This window comes from Nomascus leucogenys, chromosome 3 (assembly GCF_006542625.1).
Source record: "Nomascus leucogenys isolate Asia chromosome 3, Asia_NLE_v1, whole genome shotgun sequence".
NCBI classification, from domain to species: domain Eukaryota; kingdom Metazoa; phylum Chordata; class Mammalia; order Primates; family Hylobatidae; genus Nomascus; species Nomascus leucogenys.
In genome coordinates this window covers 136,148,172-136,171,319 of record NC_044383.1, presented here as the reverse complement: position 1 = coordinate 136,171,319, position 23,148 = coordinate 136,148,172, and the positions used below count along the sequence as shown (strand labels likewise).

Genomic DNA, 23,148 nt, shown 5'->3' with positions numbered 1-23,148 from the left:
ATAGGTATAGTAACGACAAAACACACCATATGGCCATGAAGAGGATAGGGTGGGGGAGGGGACAAAAGGGCTATGTTCTGAGAAATGCATCCGTAGGTGATTCTGTCATTGTGCAAACATCATAGAGTGAACTTACACAATCTAGATGGTACAGCCTACTCCATGCCTAGGCTGTAGGGTATGGCCTATTGCTCCTAGTCCACACACCTGTGCAGCATATGACTGTCCTGCCAGATACTATCTACCAGGAGGTGGCTGGATACCCCCTTCCAAGGGAAGTCAGGCTCGCCTAGGAGCAAGAGGAGGTGGTATGATGGAGACGGCCCCTCCATACTCCATTTGTGCCTTAAAAGCACAAAGACATGATTGGTCACAGGCTGAGTCCCTCCTATGCTCTCATCACATCCTACCTGGGATACTCGTTCTCCACACGCACTTGGATGTGTGACTACACCTGCAAATTAGTTGCTAAGGAACCCACATATTAACTTCTGAATCTATGACAGAGAATAAAATAACATTCAACTTGCCTGATTAGCTCACGGGGTTGTCACAACCAATCCTTCAAAAACCAAAAGAATCACTCACCTGCTATCAATAGGAACTCCTTAAAACTTGGGAAATGTGTGAACAGTCGGAAAGTAAGCGTTACACCATAGCAAGTCTCTGCTGTTTCTCTCAGATGTTTAAAATAAACATGCTTATAAATATACATCAACATGAGATTCTATATAAACCACTGAAACTTTTGTTTCACTTGCTCATCTTAAGAAATGTTCCAGTTTGGGCTGGGCACGGTGGCTCACACCTGTAATCCCAGCACTTTGGGAGGCTTGGTGGATCAGGAGGTCAGGAGTTCAAGATCAGCCTGGCCAAGATGGTGAAACCCCATCTCTACTAAAAATACAAAAAATTAGCCAGGTGCAGGGGCAGGCGCCTGTAATCCCAGCTACTTGGGAGGCTAAGGCAGGAGAATCGCTTGAACTCGTATGGCGGAGGTTGCAGTGAGCCGAGATCGCACCATTGCACTCCAGCCTGGGTGACAGAGTGAGACTCCGTCTCAAAACAAAAAAAAAAATGTCCCAGTTTGGTGACTTGGTAGAACCCGCAGTCAGATGTTAACCAGGTTCATAATAACTTTCTCTGTACTATGACATTTGGAAGCATTTTTCTGAACACTGAATTTCCCTGAAGTCCTAACACAAAATATGTTTATTTTTTATTCTACTTCCTTTTTGTACAGGTGGAGCAATAAAGTTGAATTTACATACCCATTTTCACCAACTCATTTCCTCTTTATAATTTCAGGGATGACTGTACTAAAGAAAATTCAAGTAAACTTTATGACTAACATCAGCCAGAATTGCTTGCTAATAGTCAAAGATAACTCACTAAAAAAAAAAAAAAACCCTTCAAATATGAAAAGCCTAATTTGCCATAGCAATCATGAACGATAGAATTAAAAAACAACAGAATATTTATACTATTTGTACCAAGTGGATATTTATGGATTTCCAGCATAATAATATTTCCACCAACAGTGGACCACATATACAACAGTGGTCCCATAAGATTAAAATACCATATTTTTACCGCACCTTTTCTGTGTGTAGATGTGTTTAGATATACAAAGGCTTCTATTGTGTTACAACTGCCTACAGTATTCAGGATGGTCACATGCTGCACAGGTTTGTAGCCTAGGAGTAATAGGCTGTACCATAGAACCTAGGTGTGTCGTAGGCTGTACCATCTAGGTGTGTGTAATTCATTCTGTGAGGTTCACAAATCGACAAAGTCACCTAAGGATGCATTTCTCAGAACATATCCCCATCACTAAGCAAAGCACGGCTGGCTATTGTACCTACTTGGTGACAGCCACTATACTGTGCACCTCACATGTATTATCTCATTCAATCTTCACAACAACCTCATAAGGTAGGTCCACATCTTTATTATCCCCATTTTACAGTTGAGCAAATAGAGAGTGCTACTATGGACTGAGTGTTTGTGTCCCCCAAAATTCACATAGTGAAGCCCTAACCCCCATAGTGATGACATTAGGATGTGAGACCTTTGGGAGGTTATTAGGCCATGAGAGTGGAGGCCTCATGAATGGATGATCTCTATCTTTCCATGTGAGGATACAGCAAGATGACAGCCATTTGCAAACCAGAAAGTAGGCCCTCACCAAACACCCAATCTACTGGCATCCTGAAATTGGACTTCCCAGCCTCCAGAACTGTGAGAAACACATCTATATTGCTCAAGCTACCCAGGCTATGGTATTTTGTTATAGCAGCCTGAGGCAATCAAAACAGAAAGGTTGAATAATTTGCCTCAAGGTACACAGCTTGGAAATAGGGAGGCCAGATTCAAACCTGGCAGGTCTGGATACAGAGTGCATGCCCATGACCACTACACAGACTAAAGCTGTTCTGCTGACCATAACATGAAAATCTATAAATGCATACCAACTTCATGAAAATGGCTGAACTTAGTCAAATGACAAGATTAAGTTTTATGGTTTTTAAATATCCTTTACACACAAGTTAGTTAGCTATATAGTCAATTTGAAATTTGGCATATCCAAAAAAACTAATTCTTATTCCACCACTGAATCCTATTTCCCACTTCAACTAGCAGCTGCTACGGACGAAGAAGAAGGGGATAAACATACTGCAAATCATTTACTGCAGTAAGTAATTCTATTTCAAGGCAAATTTAAGAAGCAATGAAAAAGAAAACCCGTCGTAGCTCAAAATCATAAATCAAGTCACATTTAATGAAAGATCTTAACACATATACACAAAAAGTATGCTATGTTTGTCAAAAAGATGGCTCACACACTCAAAGCAAACCTCACAGCTTAGCTCTGCAACAAGGTACAATTAAGGGGAAGGACAAAGGCATCTTACTATGTATAGAAACAAGAAGGCTAAGCGCAGAGCTGACATTTTTCCTAATTAAGGTATCAGCAAAAAATTTTTTAAAAAAACCATTATGTGCAAGGAGGCAATTTGAGAAGTAGATTACCTGGGGAACAGGAAATAAAGTAAGCAAAGAGACAGGGCAGCAGAAAAGAACATTGATAGCTAACAGTTAAATATTCAATAACTTTTTTTTAATGTTCTACCAGATTATTAGAATTTCTCCCCTAAGGACAACCTGAATCCCAGAGCAGAAATGCCCACCACTGTCCACCAGCTTCCTGAAAAACACCCTTGAATAATAATAACCTCTACAGAAAGATTAGCTGGGTGTGGTGGTGTGTGCCTGTAATCCCAGCTACTCGGGAGGCTGAGGCAAGAGAATCTTAAACCCAAGAGGTGGAGGTTGCAGTGAGATGAGATCGCTCCACTGCACTCCAGCCTGGTGACATAGTGAGACTCCAAGCCAGGTAATCCTTACCAAGAACACCTCATAGAATGCCAACTTAACCTGAAGCCCCCAGCCACTACGGATAGACAGACTAAAGGGGGGATAAATACCACACTTCCAAAGGCAGCTCCACTAAATTTCACATTTTAAAAAAGACATCGGTAACCACTCAATTTAAATCTGACCTGAGGGAGGAGCTGTAGTTTCTCTACCTTTCTCTCACCCAAATAAGCCTACATTTTGACACTCTGTCTTTATTTTGGATGCACTGTAAGAAGAATGTGGACACTAATTTTTCCAGTAACTATGCAGATTTGTACCAGATTGTCTCTTATTTTGTCTAGAGCCCCCCTTAGACCTGCTGATGTAGTCCAGGGTCATCATTCAGCAAGAAAAAATCATCTCTCCAAACAACTCAGCACCAGGCTCCCTTCAAAGTCACACAATCTGAGGCTTTCACGCTTCACTCGCCCCCACCCCCGCCATGCTCTTAGGGAGCTTCACAGACTGCCTCTCCTGTATCACCCACTAAAGTGACCACAGGAAGGACCTCAAGACACATGCCTAAAATAACTCTTCCAAGAACAGCTATGACAACACTGACATCAGAGAAAACAACTGGAGGCAAACCGAGGAGCTCATGAGGTGTACCCACGTGTGTAGAGTTCCTTATACAATGCTGGACGAAACATGGAAGTATTAAATCTTACAGTGCTTAGATTTCATTAAACTACTTTCCCCAAGCCCTGCCATGTATAGCTCTGATAGCCACTCTTTCATGCAGAGGCAACTAATATCCCCATCTTACAGATGAAGTAGCTGAGACTCAGGGGCTTATTTGCCCACAGTCACACAGCTAGAGCTGAGGCCAACACTTGTACCAATCCATACTATACTGTCTCAAATATAATAATAGCTAACATCCACTGAGTGCACCCTATCTACCAGACACTATGCTAAATGCTTGACTGTATGGATCATCTCAGTTAATTCGTTTTTGTTTGTTTTTTGAAATGGAGTCTCGCTCTGTCACCCAGGCTGGAGTGCAGTGGCACAATCTCGGCTCACTGCAACCTTCAGATCCCAGGTTCGAGTGATTCTCATACCTCAGCTTCCTGAGTAGCTGGGATTACAGGCGCATGCCACCACTCCTGGCTAATTTTTGTGGTTTTGGTAGAGACAGGGTCTTGTCATGTTGGCTAGGCTGGTCTCAGACTCCTGACCTCAGGGGATCTATCCCCCTCGGCCTCCCAAAGTGCTGGAATTCCAGGCTGGAGTCACCATGCCTGGCCCATCTCAGTTAATTCTTACAACATCCCTTGTGTTACCTGTTTCCCCAAAACACACCTTACAAATGAGAAAACCAAACAACAGAGTCTAAGTAACTTCCCTAAGATCACACAGTCAGTAATGTGGCAGAGTCGAGACTCAAACCCCTGTCTTTCTCACTCATTCTATGCATGGATATAATTGTTCAGTTTCGTCACAGCTGTATTTGGAAAAAAAAGTTATTTATGTCACCTGTGTAAGAGAGCCATCATGGATATTATCCAATTTTTTTTAACAGCCCATGAACAAATGGCAGAGATTTAACATGAGAAAGGTGTTTGGGGATTCAGATTCTAATGAAGGGCAAGTCTGCAGAGTTCATTTCCATTTAAAAACATAGGCCAACGCGGAAAAATCTAGACACTTATCTGGACTCTCTACACCTAGGCTGTCTGTTACCCTCGCTATATAGATAAAGGCTTCGTGGCTGACCCTCCCTCCCTCCCTCCTTTCTTTCTCTCTCTCTCTCTCTCTTTCTCTCTTTCTTTCTTTCTGTTGGTGTCTCACTCTGCTGCCCAGGCTGGAGTGCTGTGGTGCAATTATAGTTCATTGCAGCCTTGAACCCTTGTACTCAAGCAATCCTCCTGCCTCAGCCTCCTGAGTAGCTAGCACCACCACACCTGGCAAATTTTTATTTTGTATAGAGACAGGGTCTTACTATGTTGTCCCAGCCGGTACTGAACTCCTGGGTTCAAGCAGCGCCCCCAACTTGGCCTCCCAAAGTGCTGGGACTACAGGTATGAGCCACCATGCTTGGCGACCACAGTCTCCTTCCTCCCTGGGTCTCCCCTGGGCCCTCCCAGGTTGGTTCTAATCTCAGGACAGGCAGACACCACAGTCCTCCCTTACTCCCAAAAGGAAATGCATTATAAGGTATTTTAGGAAGTAGAACAGAGCTTCAAAAAACACTTTCATATTCGTAGTGACAGGGAGAGTATAGAAAGCAAACAAGTGCAGCCATCGAACTTTCCCTAGAGAGCTCCATTCACCTCCAGCATCCGTGTATTGAGCCGGTCATCTAAGAGCTACACAGATCCTGTTTATTTCCTCCTCTGCAGATGAAGAAATTAGTCCCCTGTGAGATCTGAAAATCTACACCTAGATGTTTCCCTATTTCAGACAAACCAAGTCCATCTCTTCACCTTAGACTGTCACTTTCATTCCGAGTAATGAAATAAACAACAGTATAAAGACCCTCGTTACTATTTCTGATGCAGTATTTTATGTCATCATGACAGTTGTGATGGCTGGGAGTAATTTTATCTTTAATGATTCCAAAAAGCAAAGGGAGAAATGAAAATAGTTGGAGCTATGCTTAGGTTGGAGATAAACATCTCTTTGGTTGAGATACTTCCCACAGGTCTATAGGTCTAGAAATCAATCATATTGACTTTACCTGAACTGAAGAAATGAACTTCAAAGGCTGGCCCTGCATATTAGGAGAGGGACACAACCTCACCTGCTGTGACCACCCTCCTCTCCAATCACACCCACCATCCCCTGACATGCTCCAGCTGGTCTTGCTCCTCAGTCGGCCCACAAAGCCAGCGTCCACTGTCCCCAGGGGCCTCTGTGACAGGCTCCTCTGCCTGCACTCAGGGTTTCCTCTAGCCTCTTACACAGGCTAGATTGTGGGAAAGACCTACTGGACCCCTAGGTCCAGACCTACTACCATTGCTCCCAGATGGGCCCAAGAAAGGTCACGGTAAACCCTGCTGAGGTGGCGCCAGCAACTGACGACAAGATGCAGATGGAGTAGGAGGGCACACACAAGGGCAAGGCTCTGCACAAAAGGCCTCACGGAGGCTGCATGGGGGGTGAGGGCCAGCTGCGGCTCCAGGAGACACACACACAAGCCCTCTAGGAGACTGTAACTATGACACACAGCTGCCTGGGAACAGCACATTCTCATGCAAGGTAAAACATTAACCAGTGAGCAGCTGGACAATATTTATATCCCCGCTGGGACTAACCACACAGTGACGAGGGAAAACACACATGCCACAGGGAAGCCCATCTTCCTCGCCTGATGACGGGGCCTCAGGAGATGGGTCTGTCCTGGCCCCTTGTTGGGACAGTCGCTGGGGTTCTGCTGCAGTCCGGACTGGCCCAGAGTAAGCGGCCCAGGTCCCACTCCCTGCCTCCCCGACAGCTGTCCTGAGTTGAACCCCAGGCCTCACAGGGTGCTGAATCCAACTGGTTTCCAAGAAGGACACAAGATTGTGGGACTCTGGGGACAACAATGAGGGAAAGAAGACTGACTCAGAGCTGCTCATGTATTTGCGGCCACAGATATGTGTATGTTGAACCCTACCGGGGAGAGAGAGACAGAGAGGGACTGAGGGGGAAAGGAACGGTAAGGCTATCTGTGACCACCAGATCTGCATGGAAGCTCCACAGGCCCCAAGACCAGGCCTGAGGACGCGCTACCCATGACCCTTCACTTGCCTTCTCTGCTGTCAACAGACAGGTCCCAGCCTTTTAGTCACACCAGCAAGAATTTTCACTTCTTATCTACCAAGATAGTTCCCTTCCCAATATAAACCTGGCCCCAACACTCACTCCATTAAGTGAGGCCCATATATGGCTCCGAAACTATCACTTCGTTTTTTCCCTCTCTTCTCCCCAGATCCTTTCACAGAAACAACAGGTAAAGACAGTCTACCTTAGTTTTTTTGGAATTGACTAGTGCACCCCTGTTTTCAAATGGCCACACGGTGCAGGGAAGATCTGTGCTGCTTCCACTCACAACAGAGACTGGCTGAATGGTGCCCAGAGAGCGTTTCCGTGTCTACAACATCCGCCACAGAGCTACACAGCAAGACATCTCTCAGGAACCAGGGCCAGGCTGAGCCGTGGGTATTAGGATTTCTGGTATGGGGAAGGCAGCAAACAGGACGTGGAGTTACGACACAGGCAGCCAGAAGGTAGGGAGAGACACACAGGGGGAGGCCGGATCTCTGGCATGTGGGACCGGCCCTAAATAACTGGCCCTTCCTCGTGATCTCTCCTCCCTCTTCCTTGAGTGGCCTCATCCGTATAAAACCCATCTCCTTGCCCACAGGGTCTCCCACACGATGAACAGGATTGTCCTGTTTGAAGCCACTCCTTCAGGCCCTCTGCAAACCCAGACACCTGCAGCCACGGCAGGACACTGCCCTTACCTGGGCCTCACTCATTGTAACAGCTCAAAGGAAAAAATCTCACTTCTGTGATCTAAAAGGGATTTGTTTGAATGTGGATACTTGAGGATAATAACAAAACTCTTCTGGCCCAGGGACGCCAATCCACAAATCCACCAAAATAGCAGTAGAAAGACCCAGATCATGAATTAGAGCAACAGCAGTTTCTTCAAATAAGCTAAGGAAGGTCTCACCTTTATTGAACCCTGAACTTATCTGGTATTTCAAGTAAGACAGCAACAAGATGTTCCTTCTCTGTCCTCTCTTTGACGCTGAGACATACAATGAAGGGGAAAGTTCAGCCTAATCCTAAAGGCATTGACTGGAAGCAGGAAACAAGACAAGAGGTTAGTTGCCAAGGAAGCCAGACACAGATTGTACCATGGGCACCCCGCCTCCAACTAGATTGTTAGAAGCAATTCCCAGCTTGGTAACTCATGGAAGCCATGGGCACTCCCGCTGAGAAGACGGGAATCCCTCCAGGGCTGGCCTGCCCAGATAGCCAGTAGGGCTGGCCGCAAGTGCTGCCTGGTTCTACTGCAATGTCCCACACTCCCTCACCCCGTGGTACCCACTAGGGCCCTCCTGTTCACCCCAATTATAAGAACACTCTCTCTCCAAAAGACAGGTAATTAATCAAGGGATAACCCCCAAGAAAGGGAAAATAACATAAGATCACATCAGCTCACTGTTCTAAGTGTCCCCAGTGGAATTCTGAATTCTCCTTTAGTAGAGTCACTTATGACAGGTGTGGCCAGTTTAGAGATCCTGTTACCAGGGAGAGAAGTACAAGATATTCAGGGCCTGCTGAAGAAGACTGGCCAAGCAAACAGTGTTATAAAACACCACAGGTAGATTGCGCTTGTGGTTCAAACTGCATCTTCCCAAACAGGCCAGACTGGGGTATGACATCTAGGTTTTATTTTAACTGGTTCTGTTGAGAAAAACACCAACCTCATACCTGGTGACCTCATACAGTCAAGAGCCATGGGTTATGTTACCCAATGACACTTGGTGAGATGCTGTCAAATGATTAAGCCTTTGCCTAGGGAAGTCACACAGAGCAACAGTTCTGGTAATTACCCATCGTCTGTACCTGGGCTGACCAAGGCACCACCAGGGAGATGTCAAAACCACTTCCTTGCATTTGGAAACGCCCTCACCAGCCCCATGCTCAGGAGTTCACTTTTATTTGTGCTTTTTATTGTTGAAGTAATATTTTACAAAGGAAATTACTAACTAGTCATAAAGAGCAGGGAGTTAAATATTTATAAGGACTCATAATATTAACAGACTCACTTTCCCAAAAACATTTTCAACATATCAAAGCTCTGCATCCTTAGTAAATGACCACTGTAATTTCACACACACAAAGAGGCAAGTGCTTGGGCCATGTGTCACCTCTGCTGAGAGATCCCACTGAAGCAGATCCAAGAGACCCAGCTCAGAGGGGCCTTCCAACTCCACCACCTTCCCACGGCTCTCAGCAAGTTCATGGACTTCTTCCTGCCTGGTTCCATCGCTACAATGGGACCAGAAATAGCATCCACCTCACAGTTAAGAGGATGAAAGGAGTTAACGTGGGCAAGCCTTAGGACAGAGCCCAGCACATAATAAGTACTATGTAAGCTACTACTGTTATTGTTGTTTCCGGTTTTATTATTTGGTCAACACGGATTAAATGTCATAGTGGTATCATAAACAATGTTCAAGCCAATTGATCATATGTTTCAAATACGAGAGCAAAAAAGAAACATCCTCTTCAATACTTTTTTTTTTTTTTTTTTTGAGACAGAGTCTCCCTCTGTCGCCCAGGCTGGAGTGCAGTGGCGCGATCTCAGCTCACCGCAACCTCCGCCTCCCGGGTTCAAGCAATTCTCCTGTCTCAGCCTCCTGAGTAGCTGGGATTACAGGCATGCACCACCACGACCAGCTAATTTTTTGTGTGTTTTTAGTAGAGATGGCGTTTCACCGTATTGGCCAGGCTGGTCTCAAACTCCTGACCTTGTGATCCATCCACCTCGGCCTCCCAAAGTGCTGGGATTACAGGCATGAGCCACCGTGCCCAGCTTTCACTACTTATTATTAAATGATCTTCCAGGAAATTATATTTATTTAAAACACACCATTGAACACTGAATATCTGCCAGGCTTTCCAGAGGACAGAATATATTATAAGCCAATGTTCCTACCCTCTAGGAGCTTACAGTCGAATTGAGAAGATAAAAATGCACACACGGCCGGGCGTGGTGGTTCACGCCTGTAATCCCAACACTTTGGGAGGCCAAGGTGGGCGGATCACGAGGTCAGGAGATCGAGACCATCCTGGCTAACATGGTGAAACCCAGTCTCTACTAAAAATACAGATTACCTGGGCGTGGTGGCGGTCGCCTGTAGTCCCAGTTACTCAGGAGGCTGAGGCAGGAGAATGGTGTGAACCCAGGAGGCGGAGCTTGCAGTGAGCTGAGATCACGCCACTGCACTCCAGCCTGGGCGACAGAGGGAGACTCATAGCATTTCTTTGTAATTGATTTATAAATACCAAGAAGTATGGGTAAGTTAGTAAGTGTTCTCACAATTTAGAAAACGGTAAGTATGTGAGGTGATGAATATGTTAATTAGTTTGATTTAATCATTTCACAACGTATGCACCTATCAAAGCATCATGTCTGTACACTGCAAGTATATATAATTATTATTTTTCAATACTACCTTAATAAATCTCGGGGGGCAGGGAGGGAGATGTGCTGAGCAAGCAAATTGATTTCAGCCTAAAACAAAAGACCTCATGGAGATGGGGTTCAAGTTGGGCTTTGAAGGATGGGCAGGGCTAAGAGAGAGGAAGTTTTGAGGATGGGGGATCCCGGGAATGGCGTGAGCAGAACGCACGAGGCTAGCCAGAAGTTGAGATGAGAGAGTGGGGTGCCTAAGAGCCTCAGGTCTGCCGTCTTGGGCTCCCATGTCCTGGCTGAGTGACCATGGGCCAGTTCCATAAGCCTCTGCGGGCCTCCCTTCCTAGTACTGGCTGGCATCGACATTATTCTGAAGACTGAACAAGATAAAGCATGTAAGGGGCCAGGAGTGGTGGCTCACGCCTGTAATCGTAGCACTTTGGGAGGCCGAGGCGGGCGGATCATGAGGTCAGAAGATCGAGGCAGAGGTTGTGGTGAGCCGAGATCGCACCACTGCACTCCAGCCTGCGTGAGAGCAAGACTCTGTCTCAAAAAAAAAAGAAAAAAAGAAAGGGAGAAATTCTGACTGCTGATAAACATTTGTTGATTTTACTTAATGACATGGTTCTGTGATCTTTAAATTCATCCCTACTTAAATAAAATATGTCTTGTGCTAAATTATGAAATCAGAAATCAGGCTGTTTGCATGAGAATAAAATTCGAGAAGAACAAGAGAAAGAGATGAAATTCCAGTTCCAGTTTGCAGCCTGAAGAAAATCCCTTAACTTTCAAATGTGTGCATCAATCACGGATTCTGTGTGGAGACGTGAGAAATCTGAGCAGCAGTGGCCCTGAAAGATCCTTTTACCACGCTATAGATGGAATCAGTATGTCAGGCAGAGAGGTCAGGACAGAAGATCTCTCGGGTCTCTTTTAAATGTGAGCTTCTGGGATTCTCCTTATAATAGAGTTTAGATTGTTGTTATGCTCAAACAAAATTACAGAGAATCCCTCAACTATAAGATACCAGGTATGTGCAATGGTGTGCTGGATGGAGCTGGCTTGTACCAGCTCACTAGAGACCACTGTTAAATTTTCAGGAATTTTATAAGCCAGCTGTCAAACACAATAACAAGAGAATGTTCAGGTGAGTGGAACTCCTCTGTAAACTACCATGGTAGATACATGTCATTACACATTTGTCCAAACCCATGGAATGTACAACACCTTGAGTGGACCCTCATGTAAACTATGCACTTTGGGTGATAATGGTGTGTCAACGTAGATTCATCGATTGTGACAAATGTACCGCTCCAATGGAGGGTCATGCGGGGGGAGTTGGTGGGGAGGCTGTTTTGGAGGACTGGGCAGAGAGTACATAGGAAAGGTACCTACCTCTCAATTTTACTGTGAATCTAAAACTGCTCTAAAAAACAGATTTAAAATTTTTTTAATGTATTTTGAAAAAAATGTTAAATAAAAGTTAACTTTTATAGTCATAAAAAATAATAAGACCATATCACTTCCCTGCATAAAACTATCATACTTGGAAACAAAATTCAAATTCCTTACCATTGAAAAAAAAAAGAGTTGTACTGTAACCTGCAAGGCTCTGTCTGTTTCTTCTAACCTCATCACCTATCACTCTTCTCTCTCATTTCCCTAGAATGTAAAACCCACAAGGAAGGGAAGTGATTTTTGTCTCTTTGGTCTACTTCTGTATCACAGGTGCTTAACAGGTAACTAGCAGCCGGGTGCGGTGGCTCACGCCTGTAATCCCAACACTTTGGGAGGCCAAGGTGGGCAGATCATGAGGTCAGGAGATCAAGACCATCCTGGCTAACATGTTGAAACCCTATCTGTACTAAAAATGCAAAAAAAAAAAATTAGCCGGGCGTAGTGGCGGTCTCCTGTAGTCCCAGCTACTCGGGAGCCTGAGGCAGAAGAATGGCGTGAACCTGGGAGAGGGAGCTTGCAGTAAGCCGAGATCGCACCACTGCACACCAGCCTGGGCGACAGAGTGAGACTCCATCTGAAAAAAAAAAAAGTAACTAGCACATGACAAAAGTGTAATGAGTATGTGTTGAATTCAGTTCTCGTCACCCATATTTTCTTATTCTTTCTTGTGTGGCAGATTGTATTTTCCAAAACTGGCTTCAACACTATTTCCCATTCCACTTCCCTTCCTCACAAGGTGATCTCACTTGACTTTCCTCCCATCAGAAGGTAAAATCTATGTTCCTCTTCCTTGAAGCCTTGTTAGAACTGTGACTAGAACAGAAGCAATACTATGTGACCTCCAAGGCAAAGTCATTAAAAGCAATACAACTTCTTCCTGATTATGTTGAGATGTTTACTCCAGAGCCCAGTCCCCATACAGCAAGGAAACCGAAATAGCACATGGAAAAGCCTGTATGCTGAAGAGTTGACACAATGGCCCATGGCCCCAACAGTTTGCTGAGTAAGTCATGTTGAAAATACATACTCAGGCCCTAAGTTTGCCACATCAATTAATTCCCCATGAGGCAGAGATGAGTCACCCCCAATAAATGATGCACAAATCAGATTTGCAAGCAAAATAAATGATAGTCATTTCTTAAGCCACTAAGATGTGGGGGAGTTTGTTGCATGGTACTGGTAATTAGTAAACCTTGGTTCATTCTACTTTCAGCTTCTTCCCGCTTCGGCCTTTTCATATTCAATTTCATCAGCCTAGAATTTTCTTCATTCACAATTCACTTGTCCTGTGCCTTCACCTTATGCAGGTCTCTGCTTTTGACACCTTCTCTTTTACTCAACCATTGGGTTTAGCTGCATGTAACAACAACAACAACCTTTTAACAGCAGTTCAGAGACTAAATATGATTTTTTTTCTGCCATATACAGAGAAGTCCAAAATAGTTGGATATTGGCATTTGTTCAACAGTTCAAAGACGTCATAGGTAAGTTCTTATTTTATTGTTTCTATTTTTAATTTTTTTTTCCTCTTCTACTTACATTTCAGGAAGTAAGGAAAAAGACAAGTTTCCCATGACAACGGAATCAGTTACCATTAAATTATTATTCAGAAACTCCATGCAGTGAATTCATTTCACTGGTCAAAATTTATCATAGGATCACCTCTAACTATAATGGAAGGTTATATATTTTTAAGAAGTGTAAAATATCTTACTGATAATTTTATATTGAGGCTGGGCACGGTGGCTCACGCCTGTAATCCCAGCACTTTGGGAGGCCACGATGGGTGGATCACCTGAGCTCAGGAGTTCGAGACCACCCTGGGCAACATGGTGAAACCCCATTTCTACTAAAGTACAAAAAATTAGCTGGGCATGGTGGTGCGAGCCAATAGTCCCAGCTACTTGGGAGGCTGAGGCAGGAGAATCATTTGAGCCCCGGAGGCAGATGTTGCAGTGAGCCAAGATCGCACCACTGCACTCCAGCTTGGGCTACAGAGTGAGACTCTGTCTCAAATAATAATAATAATTTTATATCAATCATATGTTAAAATAATATTTTTGATATATCGAGTTATATGTTACCAAATTTTTAAATTAAATTATATAATTGTATAAGAAGAGTAATTGTATAATAAAGTTGTAAATACTCAAAACATGACTTTCTAATTATTTGATGACATCTTCCTATTCTTATGCCCTTAAGGTTACTTCCATCTCCTGCATCTGTATGGAGGAAGTACTTGTCCCTGCTCCTCCCCAGGGACTTCACAATGGTCACCTGAAATCAACCATGGCGAGGACGTACACTAAGGAAACTGGGCTGCTGTGAATCAAGGGAATTTTTTTGTTTGTTTGTTCGTTTGTTTTTTTGAGACGGAGTCTCGCTCTGCCGCCCAGGCTGGAGTGCAGGGGCGCGATCTCTGCTCACTGCAAGCTCCGCCTCCCGGGTTCACGCCATTCTCCTGCCTCAGCCTCCCGAGTAGCTGGGACTACAGGCGCCCGCCACCACGCCCGGCTAATTTTTTGTATTTTCAGTAGAGACGGGGTTTCACCGTGTTAGCCAGGATGGTCTGATCTCCTGACCTCGTGATCGGCCCACCTCGGCCTACCAAAGTGCTGGGATTACAGGCGTGAGCCACCGTGCCCGGCCGAATCAAGGGATTTTTTTCTCTCATAAGAGCCAGTTGTTAAACTTTCACCAGCAACTCACTGCATATTTGTGAACCTCAAAGAAAAAAAAAAGGGACACTGTATTGTGTTAGGGAGGAGTAGGGGAGAGGAAAGTAAAAGGGGAAGTGAAAATGGAAAGGGAGAGAGCAAGGTGGGGGAGGAGTGGGGGGAGGAGTGGGGGGAAGAGTGGGGGAGAGGAGAGTTGGGAGGGGAGGGCTGCAGAAAGGGTGGGAGGAAAGCAAGCAAGGGGGAGAGGAAGAGGGAAGGAGAGAAGAAGAGAAAGAGGGGAGGAGAGAAGGGGAGAAAGACGGAAGGAGAGAAAGGGGAGGAGAGAAGGAGAGAAAGGGGAGGAGAGAAGGAGAGAAAGGGGAGGAGAGAAGGGGAGAAAAGAGGGAAGAAGGAGGAGAGAAAGGGGAGAAGGAGAAAGGGGAGGAGAGAAGGGGAGAAATAGGGGAGGAGAGAAGGAGAGAAAGAGGGGAGGAGAGAAGGGGAGAAGGGAGACATGGAGAGAAAGGGGGAGTTATTTTATGTGTTTAGTATCCCAAGGAAAACAAGGGCTCTATATATGTAAATTATTTCAGATAACTAGGATTCAACTATTTTTCCTCAAATCTCTCTAAAGGGATTCCTCGTGTGCCTGCCTTTGGGGTCTGAATGGCTCAGGTCACTCCTGCGGCCAGGCGTCCTGCCACACTGCCTCTCGGGACACGCTCAAGGCTGCAACAGGCTCAGAGCTCTCTTTGCCTTATACAGTGTATAAGACGGCTCGGGTCTTGTGAGCTTTTTATAGATGCTCTGTCTCCTCCCTTACTGTCAGGCTGTCAGCTGTCACTTCTAGATGTTCTCCCAGAACGTATACCTAGCAGCCTAGTTTGTTGCTTCTAAATCTAGTGAACTAAAAAAGTAGAAAACCAAACTTGTTAGAAATATGGCTAAAGTAAGAGCACAGAAGCTCTACATGGAAGCCCAAGGACCTCTGTAATAAATCAAGAACATACCCCAGCATACCCCAAAATATCATATCTCTTTAGGGTCTCAAAGCTACTCTTTCTGTTTTTTCTTTTTTTCGAGACAGAGTCTTGCTCTGTCACCCAGGCTGGAGTGCAGTGGCGCGATCTCGGCTCACCTCAACCTCTGCCTCCTGAGTTCAAGCGATTCTCCTGCCTCAGCCTCCTGAGTAGCTGGGATTACAGGTGTGTGCCACCATGCCCAGCTAATTTTTTTGTATTTTAGTAGAGACAGGGTTTCACCATTTTGGCCAGGCTGGTCTCAAACTCCTGACCTCAAGTGATCCGCCCGCCTTGGCCTCCCAAAATGCTGGGATTACAGGCGTAAGCCACTGCGCCCGGCCTGTTTGTATTTTTAGTAGAGATGAGGTTTCACCAAGTTGGCCAGGCTGTTTTTGAACTTCTGACCTCAAGGGATTCGCCCGCCTCAGCCTCCCAAAGTGCTAGGATTACAGACGTGAGCCACCGTGCCCGGCCTAATGTTTGTATTTTTAGTAGAGATGAGGTTTCACCATGTTGGCCAGGCTGTTTTTGAACTTCTGACCTCAAGGGATTCGCCCACCTCGGCCTCCCAAAGTGCTAGGATTACAGATGTGAGCCACCGCGCCTGGCCTCTTTCTGCTTTCCTTTACGTTCCTTCACTCGGTTCCAAATGACTGGAGTTAAAAAATTCATGACTTCAAGGTTGGTGAGGTTTCACTAAATATATAAAATATTCACCTGAGACAAGCTGAAAATGAAATTGGACATGTTATTAACTAAATAAGAAAGAGAATCACAGTCCCATCACAGAAGTAACATTCACAAGCACCAGCCGCCCTGTTCCCTTAGCAATCTGCTCCCGCCTCCTGAGGCAGGCCAGCTACAAGGCTGCCTCTCCCAGTGGCCTCAAAAGGCTTCAGAGCAGCTCAAACTGCAGCCACCAGACATGGGCAGTGGTGGACAATAAGTGCTGGCGGAGGAAGCCCCATTTTCCAACAGCTACTGCCTGGAGCTGGCCCGTTTGGGGATCTGCTCGTCCCCTGCCCCTCTTTGTTCACATCCCCAGAGGAAAGGAGGAACAAAGAGACCCTAGGACATAACCCCAGACCCTGGTGTCACCAAGCAAGATGGCACCATGGGAGAAGCCTCTAGGACTCTTTTGTTCCCCAGAGGGCAGTTACCAAGAAGAGCAGCATTTGGCTGGGCGCGGTGGCTCAGGCCTGTAATCCCAGCACTTTGGGAGGCCGAGGCAGGCGGATCACGAGGTCAGGAGATCGAGACCATCCTGGCTAACACGGTGAAACCCCATCCCTACTAAAAATACAAAAAATTAGCTGGGCGTGGTAGCAGGCGCCTGTAATCCCAGCTACTCGGGGGGCTGAGGCAGGAGAATGGCGTGAACCCGGGAGGCAGAGCTTGCAGTGAGCCGAGATAGTGTCACTGCACTCCAGCCTGGACAACAGAGCGGGACTCAGACTCCATCTCAAAAAAAAAAAAAAAAGAAGAAGAAGAAGAGCGGTATGCAGCATATGACACATGGTATATGGCACATGGCCCACTCACAATGCGATCTGGTGTACTGGCACTGACTGGCACATCCAGAGTCCACACCAACCTCCTGAAAATGCATTCCTCTATTTTTCTAAACTTGGTCTTTGGTCTGGCACTAAATTTTGAAAATGAGAAAAGTACTTAACTTCTCGCTGAATTCACCATGTGAAATACTGCACTTCACATTTATTTTCATCTCTTTTTCTTTGTAGGGTTTTGTTTGAAAATAGTCTGATAGCAACATAAAAGTTCTAATTCTTAGGCCTGTTGCCTGTTTATCTAGGCTGTCACACACAAAAATTTTAAATAACTATAATAGAACAATAAAGCTACCCCAGAAATAGAGGAAAATTCTCAAAATTACCCTCCTTGCACTGAGTGTTTAACTTGTAAAGAAAGAAACAACAAATGTTCTAAAATTAAAAATAGAAACTCCAGAAATAATCCTATTATTTTAGTTCTACTTTATGACTGCCACATAGTAGGCCCATAAAAGATATTTATTGCGTGACTGGCTGGGTGGTTAAATATATTCATTACTGGCAACTAGACAATCTGAGGTCAACCAGCCTTCCCCAAGGACTTTAGCCAGCAGAACTGGTCCAGAAACATATTTGGGCCTAGAGAAGAAATGTAATTAACTAGGCAAGTCAAGTCTTCTCTAACACAAAATCTGAGTATCTTTTCTTGCACTGGGAGCCCAGATATTTTAAAACTCTTGCCTAAAGGCAAGTTCAGACCTGTCCACCAACCAGTTGATATTTATTGAATATTTACAGCACAGGGGCCATTGCCAGGAAATGCAGATGGAGTATAGTGAGCAAGACAGAAAGGCTCTACCTAATATTAGAACATACTCACTAGAATTTATATAGAGCCAAACATACAAGGTCTCCTGTCTTAGTCAGTTTGGGCTGCTTTAACAGACTACCACAGACTGGTGGTTTAAACAACAGAAATACATTTCTCACCATTCTGGAAGCTGGGAAGTTCAAGATCAAGGTACCACAGATGCTATGTCTGGTGATAGTCAGCTTCCTGGTTTGCAGATGGCTAACTTCTCAATATGTTCTCCCATGATGGAGTGCAGAGAAAGGGAGCTCTCTTGTGTCTTTTATAAGGACACGAATCCCATTCACGAGTGCTCCACCCTCAGGACATAATCACCTCCGAAAGGCCCTTCTCCCAATAGTATAATACTGGGGCTTAGGATTCCAACATATAAATTTTAGGGGGATATAAACATTCAGTCTACGGTATCCCCTTTTTTTTTTATTAATTTTTTTTGCACACAAAAACAATAAACATTTTCTAAAAATACATACAAACAAAAAGATGCGTATCAAACATATTAGGAAGGTTACACATGGGAAGTCGGGGAATAGAAATGGGGGGTGGGAGTTAAAATAAATGAGAGAGGGACTTTATATGTATCCCCTTATTTGTAACTACAGTGCAGTGAGGGAAGATGATCTTTAAATGAATGGTGCTGGGTCAACTGGGTGTTCCAAATTCAGGTCAGATGGGTCATGTGCCAATGTTGTAACAAGGTTCAAGGCTGGCACATTTCACACATGCATGTGAACACCCAATCATCATGCTATGAACTACAAAAGGATCATGAATCGTAATCTCTACATTATACCACACATAAAAATGAATTTCAGATGGATTACAGATCTATATATAAAAGGTAAAATAATGAAGCATCAAAAAGGTAACATAGAAAAACATTTTCATGACCTTGTAGCAGACAAGGGTTTCTTAAATAGGTTGAAAATGTACCAAATATAAAGGAAAAAGCTGGCAAATTGAAAAATATTAAGATGAAGAACTTCTGTGCCTCAAAAGTCACCATTCAGAGAGTGAAAAAGGCAGTTCACCAAGTGGGACACATATTTCTGACAAAGGACTCTCATATCTAGACTGTAAGAGATCAATGTCCAGGATATATAAAAGACAACCCCACCCCAAAGTTGTTGTTTTTTCTCTTTGAAATGGGCAAAAGAATTGAACAAGCACTTCACAAAGAGGATATCCAAAGGCCGGTAAACACATGAAAAGGGGCTGGACTTGACTAGTTATCAGGTAAATGTAAATTCGAACCATAATGCAACACCACTGTATTACATAACAGACAGCTAAATGAAAAAGTCAGAAAATAGCAAGTGTAGGTGAGGATGGGAAACAATCAGAACTTTCATATAGTGCAGCGGGCATGTAGATTGGTGCAATTACTTAAGAAATTATCTGACAGTACCTAGCAATGCTGAATATATACATACTCTATAAGCCAGCAATTTTGCCACTCTGTATGTAAGCCAACAGAAATGCAGATACAGGTTCACCAAAAGACATATGCAATAATATTCTCAGAAGCTCAATTCAGACTAGCTCAAAACTGAAAGCCTCCCAAATGCCCATCAAAAGTAGAATCAATAGGCCAGGTGCGGTGGCTCACGCCTGTAATCCCAGCACTTTGGGAGCCGAGGTGGGCGGATCACGAAGTCAGGAGATCGAGACCATCCTGGCTAACATGGTGAAACCCCGTCTCTACTAAAAATACAAAAAATTAGCTGGGCGAAGTGGCGGGCGCTTGTAGTCCCAGCTACTCGGGAGGCTGAGGCAGGAGAATGGCGTGAACCCCGGGGGGCGGAGCCTGCCGTGAGCCGAGATCTTGCCACTGCACTCTAGCCTGGGTGACAGCGAGACTCCATCTCAAAAAAAAAAAAGTAGAATCAATAAAAAACAACTGTGGTGTATTCATACATGGAGTACTATGTGGCAACTGAAATGATCAAACCTCAAATGACATGCAACAATGTGGGTGTATCTCACACATCTAATGTTGAACAACAACAAAAAAAAAAACAGACATAAAAGCTTTTAAGAAGGCAAAATTAATCAGATGACCTTGGAGGGAGGGCAGGGGGCTGATAATGGGATGAGCACACACAAGGGACCCCTGCAGTGCTGGCACTATTCCATTTCCTGATCTGGAAGGTGGGTGGGTTCAATTTGACAAAATTCATCAACTGTGCACTTACACTTGGGTTCTGTGTACTTTGTATGTTATACTACAATAAAAAGTTTTTTGTTTGTTGTTTTTTTGTTTCTTTTTTTTGAAACGGAGTCTCATTCTGTCGCCCAGGCTGGAGTGTAGTGGCATGATCTCGGCTCACTGCAAGCTCCGCCTCCCAGGTTCACGCCATTCTCCTGCCTCAGCCTCCCGAGTAGCTGGGACTACAGGCACCTGCCACCACGACCGGCTAATTTTTTTGTATTTTTAGTAGAGACGGGGTTTCACCATGTTAGCCAGGATGGTCTCGATCTCCTGACCTCGTGATCCTCCCTCCTCGGCCTCCCAAAGTGCTGGGATTACAGGGCATGAGCCACTGTGCCCGGCCTACAATAAAAAGTTTTTAAGAAAATACTCTCATTCGTGTCTTTACCTCACAGTACTTTCTGTTCCTAGTCCCTTGGCCATGCCAAGATTCATCCTGCCGGAGGGTGTTTGCATTGACTGAGCCCGGTATGTCCCCCCAGGGCTTTGCACACCACTAGTGCCATCTCTCTTCATGCAGGCCCAGATACAAATGCAATGAACTTCCTCAAAGAAGTCCTTCCTGGCCCCACTAACCTGGCCACAGTCTCTCACTCATTATCCTATTAGCTTTATTTTTTTCTTAGCACTACTCGTGAGCTGAAGCCATTCTGATTTATTCATTTGCGTTTGTTTTTAAGAGCACAGGGACTCTTTCGCTGTTGTATCCTAAGCACCTCTGTCCCTAGCACCTAAAAGTACATGTGGCATTTTGACCTCACTAATTTCAAACTTATATCCAAACAAAAGTCCACCCACACGTGTTTATACCAGGCTTTCTCATAATCAGCAAAAACTGAAGCAACCAAGATGTCCTTCAAGAGCCACGTGGATAAACTGTGGTATGTTTATACAATGGCATCTTATTCAGCCATAAAAAGAATTGAGCTATCAAGTCACAAAAAAAACACGGATGAATCTTAAATGTATATTGTGTAGTGAAAGAAGTTAGTCTGAAAATGCTGTATACTGTATGATTTCAATTATATGACATACTGGAAAAGGCAAAACGATAGCAATAGGAAAAAGATCAGTGGTTCAGGAAGAAATGGCAGAGGTTGGCCTGGCATGGTGGCTCACACCTGTAATCCCAGCACTTTGGGAGGCCCAGGTGAGCAGATCACCTGAGGTCAGGAGTTCGAGATCAGCCTGGCCAACATGGCGAAACCCCATCTCTACTAAAAATACAAAAATTAGCTGGACACTGAGGCACATGCCTGTAGTCCCAGCTACTCAGGAGGCTGAGGCAGGAGAATCGCTTGAACCCGGGAGGCAGAGGTTGCAGTGAGCTCAGATCACACCACTGCACCCAGCCTGGGTGACAAACCAAGACTCCGTCTCAAAAAAAAAAGAAAAAAGAAAAGAAACAGAGGGGGGTAAATGGGTAAACCACAGGAGATATTTTAGGGGGTGCAACTGTTCTGTATGATACTGTAAGGGTGGATACATGACACTCTGCATTTGTTAAAGTCCATAGGACTGACTGCACAAAGAATGAACCTTAATGTACAATGTACACAAATTTAAAAAGTCATTTAGGAGATTGGGGGATCCCAGGATGGAATGCAGAATGTGACAAAACAATCTATCTATATTACAAATGTATGCAACAACCTCACTGAAGGGGATAGGGGAAAAGGGTACTGACCTAAGTAACTAGAAATAAGTAGAGTCTGTTAAAATCAAATGTAAAAGGAATGCATGTAAGCACCATCTTCTAGTTGATAAAGTTGTTTCCCATAGGGATTGAGTTAACAATTCTGATATTGCTGTGCATGTATACTACAACTGAACAATTAAGGGAATGGATGCGGGTGGTGGGAACCACAAGTTTGTTGGAGTAGGAGTTTAAAGATAGGCAAAGAAAGGGGGCTAGCACGACCCATGTGGTAATACATTAGAATCAAAGGCATCAAATGAGCTGATGTTTAGCTTGGTATAGATGCTGATGGTTACATATGGAAATATTTGTAGCTATCTATATGCAAATTAGAATACACACATATATTTTCTTGCTGTCATGTGAGAGATCTTAGAAACAATGACATTTCAGTAGCAACAAGTACACTTGGCATCTCTTATCTTGGTTTCTTTTCTTTTCTTTTTCTTTTTTTTTTTTTTTTTTTTTTTTTTTTGAGACAGTCTTGCTCTGTCACCCAGGCTGGAGTGCAATGGCATGATCTCGGCTCACTGCAACCTCTGCCTCCTGGGTTCAAGCGATTCCCCTGTCTCAGCCTCCTGAGTAGCTGGGATTACAGAAGCATGCCACTACGTCTGGCTAATTTTTGTATTTTTAGTAGAGACAGGGTTTCGCCATGTTGGCCAGGCTGATCTCAAACTCCTGACCTCAGGTGATCTGCCCTCCTTGGCCTCCCAAAGTGCTGGGATTACAGGCATGAGCCACCGCACCCGGCCATATCTTGGTTTGTAATACCATTCGCTAATAAAAGGAATCAGGGCTCCTTGGAGAAATGGCTGACTCTGAATCTGGGGCAGGAAACATACAAGATGAGACTAGAGTATTTTGTAGTGCTAGAAAGTAAATAAGTATTAAATACATACACACACACGATCATGGGGGTATGTCGAAGGAACACAGGAACCAATAAAAAGAGCTCCCAATAGCCAAAGCTGGAATAATATGGGCCACAAAATAAAGTAATATTGAATTATAATCCAAAACAAACAATAAATATACATGATCCATACTGACATAAATAAAGCAGACTAAATAAACAAATGAGGAAGAAGAGACAAATCTCCCATGCAAAAGAATTCCATATAAATTATGTAGCTACACAGTGAGGTGGAACA

At 44.4% G+C, this 23,148-nt stretch overlaps 1 protein-coding gene and 1 non-coding gene across 2 annotated transcripts in view; both read right to left on the bottom strand.

The window, feature by feature from the left end:
- Positions 1 to 23,148, bottom strand: part of PPP1R14C (protein phosphatase 1 regulatory inhibitor subunit 14C) — a 110,220-nt gene that overhangs the window by 71,172 nt on the left and 15,900 nt on the right. The window lies entirely within an intron of this gene.
- On the bottom strand, positions 18,748 to 18,850 carry LOC115834577. Its single transcript, XR_004029517.1, has one exon. It is a non-coding gene; the product is annotated as a small nucleolar RNA U13 (small nucleolar RNA).